Here is a 10,677-nt window from a genome sequence, read left to right as displayed (position 1 = left end):
CTCTCTCTCTCTCTCTCTCTCTCAGAAATAGATAAAACATTTTTAAAAATTAATAAAATAAAATTTAAAAAAAGAACTCAGGCAGAGAGAATTACACTGTGATAGGAAACAGCCAAGACAGGCCACCGTCTTCCCTCCAATTCTCCTCAAGGACACAACAATAAGCCAAAGGCTCAAATTGCTCCATGAAGGAAATGGCGTGGCCGTTAGAGAAAAAATAAGCAAACAAACACATGAAAAACAAAATCAGAAAAAAAATTTTAAACCAAAAGAACCTATAAGGGAGTGTTTCAGCATTTCAATCTCTGGGGAGTGCTGTTTGACTCTTTCTACGTATAAACAATTATTGTTTGAGTTTAACCCTGCTTGGAGTCAGAATGGGCCAAATCAACATTCAGAGTTTCTTCTGTTTTGTGAATTATGAAAAGGAAAATCCTTTGTAAGTCTTTCCTTGTAATAGCACTCTATCGGGTTTGGAGAAATCTCCTGGTGCATGAAGGCAGAAGCCATTTCACATCTGTGCATTGAGGGTTCCTCTCGGCAGGGTCCCCTCAGGAGCTCTGCCCACCAGGATAGTTACTTGATGAGGGTGTGCAGAATGCAGGTGAGCTACAGGGTGTCAGAGGAAACTCCAACACCAGGGAAGCAGACAGAGGCAGCGTGCCTCCCATCTCTTCCCTGGGGAGGGCCCTGGAGGAGGCGGGACTTTATCCTGAGGCAGTGATCAATTACACTATCCAGGCTTATGAGAAAGGACAGAAAAAGGATTTTGAGCAGGATACTGGGGGTGGGGGGGTGGGTGCGTTAACTGTCCCTGGGCCCTGGCTCCACTGGGAATTGATACCAAGTCCTCGACAAGGAAGAGTCTGAGCTGAAACAGCAAGAACCCCTTGAGGCATCTAACAGAAAAGCTGTGGCCTTGGTCACAGGTGGGGACTACCAGAGCAGAGGTGTGGCCTCAGCAGTGGCAGAGGCAGTGATGGCTGATATAGGCCACCCCACTCAGAGGCGGAATAGAGTGAGGCTCAGGAAAACATGAATGGTTGCTAAACACTGCACGAGGCTCTTGGACTCTGTCAGGTGAAAGCTGGGCTGTGCCCTCAGTGGGCTTGGGATTCTGGGGACTTTATGAGGAGGAAGATCAGAGTCCAATGTATTCTTGTTGCCACTGTGTTGCCCCTTTCTGACTGTGACCCTCGGACAAGTGGCAGGTGCTATGTATACAGATGATGGCATGTAATCCGGCAACATCCCTGTGAGCACATCAGAGGGTAGGAATTCAGAGAAACAAAAAACCTGTCTTCAGAGGAAAAGAAACTACTGATTCAAAAGCTTATCATCAACGTATCCAACTTCCACTTGGTGGGAAGACTAAGCAGGGAATTACTGGAGATGCAGGAAGGACAGGAGGCTGTGGGTACAACCCGTGCCCACCCCACCCCACTCTCCATTTCCTAGAGAAGCAACAAATTGTTTCAGGATCCCAGATAGCAGGATGTACAGACCGTCTGAGTGCAAACACACCCCCATTCAGTTCTGTGCCAATAGCTGCCTTCCCCCCCGGCCCCATTACACCTTACCTGACTCTCAGTGGAAGTGCTAAGAGTTTCTGAGGTTGTGCGGAGAACAGCTGGAGGCCACCATGCTACCCCTTTAGCAGTGGGCCCTGTATTGCCGGTCCTGCCCTCATCCAGTACGAATAACACTAGGCAGTGTTTATTGAGTACTCCATATATGCGTGTCCTTACTAGGTTAATTCTTCTGTCATGTCCATTTTATACATGAGGAAACAGAGCTAGTCACAGAAAGGGGAAGTGATGGCAATTACTAGTCTGAGCCCAATTGTCCTGTCGCAATCTATCCCAGGGCGCATCCCTATGGCCACTCTTCTGTGGTTATGTTCTTGAGCTTTAGATGTGGACTGAAGGCAAAAAATGGTAAGGGGGCGCCTGGGTGGCTCAGTCTATTGAGAGTCTGATCTTGCAGTTTGTGAGTTCGAGCCCCGCGTCGGGCTCTGTGCTGACAGCTCGGAGCCTGGAGCCTGCTTCAGACTCTGTGTCTTCCTCTCTCTGCCCCTCCCCAACTCATGCTCTGGCTCTGTCTGTCTGTCTGTCTGTCTCTCTTTCTCTCTCAAAAATAAATAAACATTTTTTTAAAAAAAAAAAGTTTAAATGGTAAGAAACAAGAAATTCCAGAAACAACTTGGCTCATGATGTCATCAAGCCCCCAGGGAAAGCCATCTGCTTGAACAGCTGGGACGCAGAGTTCTGTTTCTTTCTTTTTTTTTTTTTTTAATGTTTTATTTATTTCTGAGAGAGAGAGAAACAGTGTGAACAGGGGAGGGTCAGAGAGAGAGGGAGACACAGAATCTGAAGTAGGCTCCAGGCTCTGAGTTAGCTGTCAGCACAGAGACTGACACGGGGTTTGAACCCACGAACCGTGAGATCATGACCTGAGCCGGTCGGATGCTTAACCGACAGAGCCCACCAGGTGCCCCCAGAGTTCTGTTTCTTTAAGATCCTGCCTCATAACCTATAAAACTGGGACAGGTTATATGACTTCTCCAGGTCCTTATTTCTTTTCCCACAGGAACAGCTAAATGGACTGGGCATTGTGCATAGATTTGGAATAGGTAAAATACCCTGAAGTTGCTAAGGAAGAGAACTTAGAAACAGAAATTATAAAATCTGCTCCTTTTTCTAAATTCCATGGTGTTGTGGCCTAGATGAAATTATCACAGACTTTCAGAGCTGTTGAGACCTGCAGATGTTCAAATCCATTGTCTGCAGGACCTTCCGTATTATTGGGGTGGATGCCTCACCCAGCATAAGAATCCTTCCAACCATACTCCTGAGACGGCGCTGGGGCCAGAGAACTCTCTAGGTCACCAGGACACTATCCCTTCTCTGCCAAGGCATCCAACACAGCATGCCGTAGTGTTCTCCAAAGCTGCTGCTTAGATTGCACTGTATCTACCTCCCTCCTACCAGAGGCTAATTCTGCCTTCTGGAAAGGCTGGAGTAAACCGGATCCCACTCGCCCACGGCAGCACTTGACAGAAAGGTGAGTTATTATGGCCCCAGATGCTCTCTTCTCCAGGCATTCAACCTTATTTCCACAGCCCTCACCATCCCTGTCACCCTTCTCTGAATGCACTTGCTCCCCTAGCCTTCCACTGATTCTACAAATATTTAAGGAGTGTCTACCAAAAGATAGTACATGTTGTGTGTGCACAGATGAAGCCCAATCTCTGTCTGGAGGGGCCCCCTGTCTTGGAATGGGAGGGGGAGTGCCCTCAAGCAGCTACAGTATAGTGTGGGAAGTGCTATGACAGGGATCTGGAAGCTCAGAGGATGGAGAAGCTGACAGGTGGAAGGGCATACACCTGTGTGCATGCATATGTATGTGCATGCACGTGGGCATGTGTGTGTGTTGGAAACAGCATTCTAGAGGAAAGAGACAGAAAGACCAGTTCTGGGAACAGGTGTAGTTTGGAACTATTAGAGTCAGCATTGCGGGTCAGTGAAGGGCCAGAGGTAGGCTTGAGAGGTCATCTGGGCCAGATCATGAAGGACATTGCATGAGACGATTCTGAGGGCAATAGGGAGCTACTGAAGGCTTATGAGCAGGAGAGCGACACAATCACATTTAGATTTTGAGAACAATCACTCTGATTGCAAGTCGGAGAGAGGACTGGAGGCAGACATGATGGGAGGCAGGAGATGCCATAGCCCTTTCAGAGCAGAGCCAAGCAGGACTCTAACTTCCCTTATTCTGAAAGCTGAACTTTTTTTAAATTTTTATTTTTATTGAAATTTATTTTGAGATAGAGAGCATGAGGGGCAGAGAGAGGAGGAGAGAGAGAGAATACTAAGCAGGCTCTGCAGTGTCAGAGCGAAGCAGGATGCAAGCCTTGAACCCATGAACTGTGAGATGATGGCCTAAGCTGAGGTGGGATGCTTAACCCCACTGAGCCACCCCCGGGGCACTGAAAGCTGCGTTTCTATCAATGCTGCTTGTGATTATGAACTAACCAGCGTCCACAGCTCACTCTTGTTTCATATGCACGGGCCACTGAACCTTTGCGATAAGGACAGCAATGCCAGCGCTTTCCCAGCATCCATCTCCACAACCAATCATTTCAAATCTACTCTCATCAATTTCAGTTCCTCCTTTCTGTGTGCATCATTTCAACTCCTGCATCTTTACTTAAGGGGAATTACTGAGTGATTTGCCAAAGGACACGTGGTTAATAGATGATGGAAGCAACCCCAGAAATCTGAACCCAGGTTTTCTGACTCCTACACCAAGCAGCTTGTTAACTCTGCCTCTCTAGGAAATCGATCCGTTCAGAGGAACTGGAATCAAGATTGACTAGAAGCCGTTTACTTGGAAAAACAGGTCTTAGTTTACAGACCCCAAAGGCAGGAAAGGAGGACCCCATCCCCCTTTCTAGTATTTCCTCCTGTTGACTGAAAGGATCCCTGAGTTTGAATCTAAGATCAACAGGGATGGCGTTACATGTCCTCAGGCAGCTGAAGGTCACAGTTGTTCAAAGCCAATCACTGAGGCACTTGACAATGTCAGAAGGCTGAGAGAATTTCATAGGGTGAAAAAAAATCTTAGAAGCTAATGAATGCTTAACAAAAGCTCCTCTATGGAACTGAACTAGTTCAGGACGTAAAAGCTGTTCAGGGAGACTGGACAGGTGATGGGAAATGGGACACCTGTGGGTGGGGGTGGGGGAGAGAAGAGGGAAGGGGGCCCGCAAACAGAAAGCTTGTCTGGATGAATGCCCAGAGAATCAGGGTCTTTCTCAGTTGGGATCTAATCCAGTTGGCCTCTGGACAGGATATTTTGGGTGACTGGTTTCCCCCGGGCCCTGCTCACTAGTCTCTGACCCTCGGTGTGGGGAATCAGCAGTGGACTGCATGCAGAATGTTGAGCCCAGATTTACCAGCGTATCATAGGTCAGTCTACCCCCACCCCACACAGCACACCTTCATGAGCTCTTTTCCTCTTTTCTCACTTTTCTTAGAGATCAATGCCTTCTTTCTTTCCTTTTTTTCTTTCTAAAAACAGAACAGCCCTCTAGCTTCTAAGCAGCTCATACTGCTTCTCCTCTGGTGAACTCATAGGAACCTCACCCCTTCCCAAGACCCAACCCTTTTGCCATAAGCCATCCTCTCATATGCCACTTGAATCCTGACCTCAGGTTCCATGAGTGCAATGCTTTTTCTGTTCTTAAGCCAAATGCCATTATAGAAACATCAGACCTTTTAGCTGAACAAGAATTTAATGGATCCCTTCAAAATAAGCATATGCTTATCTTTTAATAACTGTCAATTGGTGCAATTTCATAAAGGGAGCTGAAAATAATAAGACGCAGGAGCAATTCCAAAATATACTCTTCAGGTAGGACTGTGCAAACAAACCTTTACCTACGTTTCAAATACCAGGCACCATAAGCATTTTTTTAAAGAAGAGAAACAAATCAAGTCATGCACGCTTTGCTCAGAGTCCCCAAGCTGGAATAGAAGCCCCACACAGCCTGGATGGAGTTCTTGCCCTCTCCCAAATCCTTTCCCTGTGGTCTAACAAAACTCTCCTCTGCAAAGCAGTGGCCTGAGCTTATCCAGTTCAGGAGATTAGGTGGCAAGAGCTTCACTAAAGTCAACGACTGGAGAATACTTGTTTCAAGGGCATTTTCTATAGCTTTCTGTCTGGTTTCTCACACATCTTCAGTGACACCTGAAAAGCTTTGTTGAAGTGAAATGTATTTGTCTGTGCCTGGGTTACTCAAATTGCTTCTCTTCCTTGCCAGGAAATTCAAATTTCTGGCAAGAGATGCCCACATAAAGTCCCACATGGCAGAAAAGAAAAACCTCACTGACACAGAGACTTCCAGAGGATTAAACACAGACCACTTAAAGAAGAAAGAAAGAAAGAAAGAAAGAAAGAAAGAAAGAAAGAAAGAAAGAAAGAAAGAAAGAAAGAAAGAAAGAAAGAAAGAAAGAAAGAAAGAAAAGAAAGAAAGAAAAGCAAAAACTAAAAAGCTTACTCTGCTTACTCAGTCAGGGTGCCACTTTCAGAGAGATACTTGGTACTGAGCTGCCCTCGGCCATCAGGGCACCAGTCTACGTGATCATTTTGGTGTCCAACTTTCAACATACTACCAACTGCATCACTGCTGCATCCAGGTGAATCTGGGTTTAATGTCCCTCAGCACTGTGTCCTTTAAGGCCAGCGGACTTACCTAATGATTGGGTGCTGATGCTTCACCTCTCCCAGGCGGGGGCATCATACACGAGGGGCTCCAGAGGTGTATCCGCCAGCCTCAGCCGGGAAGCCATCTTGCTTTCAGCTATAGAGTCACCTCAGGGACCAGGCATGCCCCCTACTGTCCAGCCTCTAGCTGCCCAGCAGCCGGAGAATCATCAGGTGAGGTGGTCAGGGACAGGAGGTTTGCTATGTGATTGCTTCATGCCGCAGGCCACTTCCCGTCCTGAGCTGGAAGAATGAAGGAGGGTTGTTTGGGGTTTTTTTAAGGAAATACAGATTTTTCAACAAAATTCCTTTTCTGTGTGTGTATGAGAAGGTACATTGCAATGTTATCTGTAAGAGGAAATAACTGATGAAAAATGCTTGCCAAGTGGTGACTGAAATAAATTATGGTACAATAGTCCCCTCTTGCCCTTATATGCCAGGCATATGTTCTAAGATCCCCAGGGGATGCCTGAGATTACCTATACATACATACCTACAATACAGTTTAATTTACAAATTAGGCACAGTAAGAGATTAGCAATAACAATAATAGAATAATTATAACAATATACTGTAATAAAAGTTATGTGACGGGCACCTGGCTGGCTCAGTCAGTAGAGCATGTAACTCTTGATCTCAGGGTTATGAATTCAAGTCCCATGTTGGACACAGAGCTTACTTAAAAAAAAAAAAATTATGTGAATGTGGCTTCTCTCTCTCAAAATACCCAACTGTGTGTACCTACCGTTCTTCTGGTGATGCTGTGAGATGATAGAACGCCTCTCTAATGAGAAGAAGTGGGGTGAGTGATGTAGGCCTTGTGATGTAGCGCTGCACTCCCACATGTCAGAAGGATCATTTGCTTCCACATGGCCACTGACCTCAGGTAACCGAAACCACACAAAGCAAAACCTCGGATAAGGGGACTATTGCTTTTACATATTGTGAAATGAAAGAGAAGAGGATCTATATTTGCTGCTGTAAAAAAGATCTCAAAGATACGCTGGGGGGCGGGGGAAAGCAAGTTGCAGATAGTATTTGCGATAGGTCCAAGCCGTGTTTATTTTTGTCTACTCTGAGAAAAACGTCTAGAGTGATTCACAAGAAATCTGGAACCGTGGAGGCTCTGGGGAGAAGAACTGGGAAGGAGGAATAATCTTACTTTTTTGGCACTTTTTGGATTTTCTTTTTTACCCTCTTTATGTACATGGTATTTTTACAATAAAAGGAGATTTTAAAAATTCCTTTCTTGCTTAATGAAAAATATTTTTGTCAGCTAGCCAGGAGTTCCAACAAACAAAATCTGTCCATTAGCAATCAAACTGCAGTGGATGATTTTGAAAAGAGAAACTCAATATCCCACAAAAGGATATTGAATAGTGGACAATAATTGAACTATAGAAAGAGCCCAACTGTCCATCGACTGATGAATAGATAAGAAGATGTTGTATATGTGTATATATATTTATACACACACACACACAGTGGAATATTATTCAGCCATAAAAAGAATAAAATCTTGCCATTTGCAAAGGTGTAGACAGAGCTAGAGTGTGTTATGAGAAATAATTCAGTCAGAGAAAGACACATATATGATTTCACTCATATGTGGAATTTAAGAAACAAAACAGATGAACGTAGAAGAAGGGGGAAAAAGAGGGGGGGAACCATAAGAGACTCTTAATTATAGAGAACAAACTGAGGGTTGCTGGAGGGGACGGAAGGGAGGGGCATTAAGGAGGGCACGTGTGAGGAGCACAGGGTGTTATACGTAAGTGATGAATCACTAGATTCTACTCCTGAAATCAAGTTTACCATATATGTTAACAAACTACAATTTAAATAAAAACTTGGAAAAAAATATATTGAATAGTAGAACTCAATGGGTCCAGGGGAGGGAGATGTCTTCAGAAGTAGACTGAAAAGTTGAGAAACATTGACTGAACATACTGCATTCTTATTTTTATAATTTTATATGCTAGAAATTTTCAGCATATGGAGAAAACTCTACAATGAACCCTCATGTACCCAATACCAAACTTCATTAAATAACACAGCTAATCTGTTTCATACCTAAACCACCCCTTACAGTCTTTCCCCCTTCCAAGTATCATGTCATCTTATCTAAGGGTATGTATTCTACTAAGAACTCTTTTTAAACATTACCATCATACTAACTTTTAAACATTTTTTAATGTTTGTTTTTGAGAGAGAGACAGACAGAGCACAAGTAGGGGAGGGTCAGAGAGCAAGGGAGACACAGAATCCAAAGCAGGCTCCAGGCTCTGAGCTGTCAGCACAGAGTCCAACATGGGTCTTGAACTCATGAACCACAAGATCATGACCTGAGCCAAAGTCAGACACTCAACTGACTGAGCCACCCAGGTGCCCCAAAACATTACCATCATACTATTAAGATGGGTTTTAAAAAGTTATCAATAATGCCTTTATACCATTAAAAATCTACTAGTATTCAAATTTCCAAACAAAATCTATACAGTGTATTTGGTTGCTATGTCAATTATGTCCATTTTAACTTATAAGTTTCTCTCCCTCTGTTTTTCCCTTGCAATATATTTGTTGAAGAAACCAAGTCATTTGTCCTGTAGAATTTCCCACATTCCAGACTTTGCTGATTATATGCCTGTGGTGTTTTTGAGTGTGCTTTTCTGTCCCTCTTTTCTTGTAAATTGGTAGTTAGATCTAGACTTGTCTGATTATGGTCTAGTTCTTCCTCAAATATATATAATGTCCTAAGCATGCCTGGGTGGCTCAGTCGGTTAAGTGTCTGGCTCTGGGTTTCAGCTCAGGTCATGATGTCACAGTCCCCATGTTGGGCTCTGTGCTGACAGTGTGGAGCCTGCTTGGGATTCTCTCTCCCTCTCTCTCTGTCCCTCCCCTGCTTGTACTCTTGCTCTCACTCTCTCTCAAAATAAATATTCAAAAACTTAAAAATATAATATATAATGTCTTGTGTCTTTGAATTGTGTCCCCCTAAAAGACATGTCAGAGTCCTAACCCCCATGCCTGTGGATATAATCAGGTTAAAATGGGGCCCACCCTAATCCAGCCTTTTTAAGAGGAGGAACATTTAAACACAGACTCAAGAAAATGGCCATGTGACCACAGAGGCAGAGACTGGAGTGTTGCATCTACAAGCCACGGAATGCCAAAGATTTCCGGAAAATATCAGAAGCTAAAAAAGGAAAGGAAGGATCCTCTCCTAGAGCTTCAGAGGGAATGTGACCCTGCCAATACTTTGATTTTGGATTTCTCCAAAACTGTGAACCAGTAAATTTCTGTTTTAAGCCACCAGTTTGTGGTACGTTGTTATGGGCACCCTAGGAAATTGTCTAGAACCATTATTTCTTTATTTTTTTTTAATGTTTTTTATTTATTTCGAGGAGAGAGAGAGAGACAGCGTGAGCAGGGGAGGGTCAGAGAGAGAGAGGGAGTCACAGACTGAAACAGGCTCCAGGCTCTGAGCTGGCAGTCAGCACAGAGCCCGACGCGGGGCTCGAACCCACGAACCGTGAGATCATGACCTAAGCGAACGTCGGACGCTTAACCGACTAAGCCACCCAGGCGCCCCATAGAACCATTATTTCTTTAAAGGATTGCAAAAATGGTGACATTCCTCTAGATACTCCTATAAAAAGAAACATCCCCTCTCCTACTATTTTGTTACCCTGAAGTTTACTTTATTGTGGCAAAGGTAGATTGTCTTTACTCCCCTGTCTTCAGAACAATGAGTTGGCTCTCCAGCATTATATGAAGGTGAACAGGGCATTAATTTTTCTATCATTACAAACTTGTGAATTTTCAACATGATTCACGTGTTTCAATCATTTTCAGTTTTCTTATTCATGTTTAAATTGTCCCATTTGTGGCCACTGAAAGCCTTGATAAGTTGACTGCTGAGTCCTTTTGACATAATCCCAGAAATTGCGGGTATGTGTGGTGCTCCAGGCTCCTGCCTCAGACCAGAACCACTCATTTCCCCAAGGAGCTCTGGTTCCATTTAGCGAGAAATGCTATTTGAATACTATGAGCCGGCACTAGGCGCATGCATTGCATTTGATTGGTCATTATTTCTGGGACTATTTAATGGACAGAACTAGGAAACAGATTTTTCAAAATAAGAAAAGTGTATCATAAGTTCATACCAATACTTTTTATTCAAATTTGAGATTATAAAATGTCTACTAAATTTTTAATATATTTTTTCCATTGAAGTATAATGAGCATACAGTGTTATATTAGTTTTAGATGTATAGTATAGTGATTCAACAATTCTATACATTACTCCGTGCTCATCACAATAAACGTACTCTTAATCCCCTTTAAGAGTACCTTCCCACCTCCCTTCTGGCAACTTACCAGTTTTTTCTCTGTATTTAAGAGTCTGTT

At 43.8% G+C, this 10,677-nt stretch overlaps 1 protein-coding gene across 1 annotated transcript in view; it reads right to left on the bottom strand.

The window, feature by feature from the left end:
- The window catches only part of BCAR3 (BCAR3 adaptor protein, NSP family member), a 205,764-nt gene extending 199,273 nt beyond the window's left edge, over positions 1–6,491 (bottom strand). Inside the window, exon 1 of the mRNA XM_077746059.1 lies at positions 6,257–6,491. The gene's annotated coding sequence lies outside the window, so the exon portion shown is untranslated. The remainder of the gene's footprint in view (positions 1–6,256) is intronic.
- Between the last annotated feature and the right edge of the window lie 4,186 nt (positions 6,492–10,677).

This window comes from Crocuta crocuta, unplaced genomic scaffold (assembly GCF_008692635.1).
Source record: "Crocuta crocuta isolate KB4526 unplaced genomic scaffold, BGI_CrCroc_1.0 scaffold48, whole genome shotgun sequence".
In the NCBI taxonomy this organism is placed as follows: Eukaryota; Metazoa; Chordata; class Mammalia; order Carnivora; family Hyaenidae; genus Crocuta; species Crocuta crocuta.
Note: the sequence above shows the minus strand (reverse complement) of the source record. Positions and strands in the feature narration are given on the sequence as shown.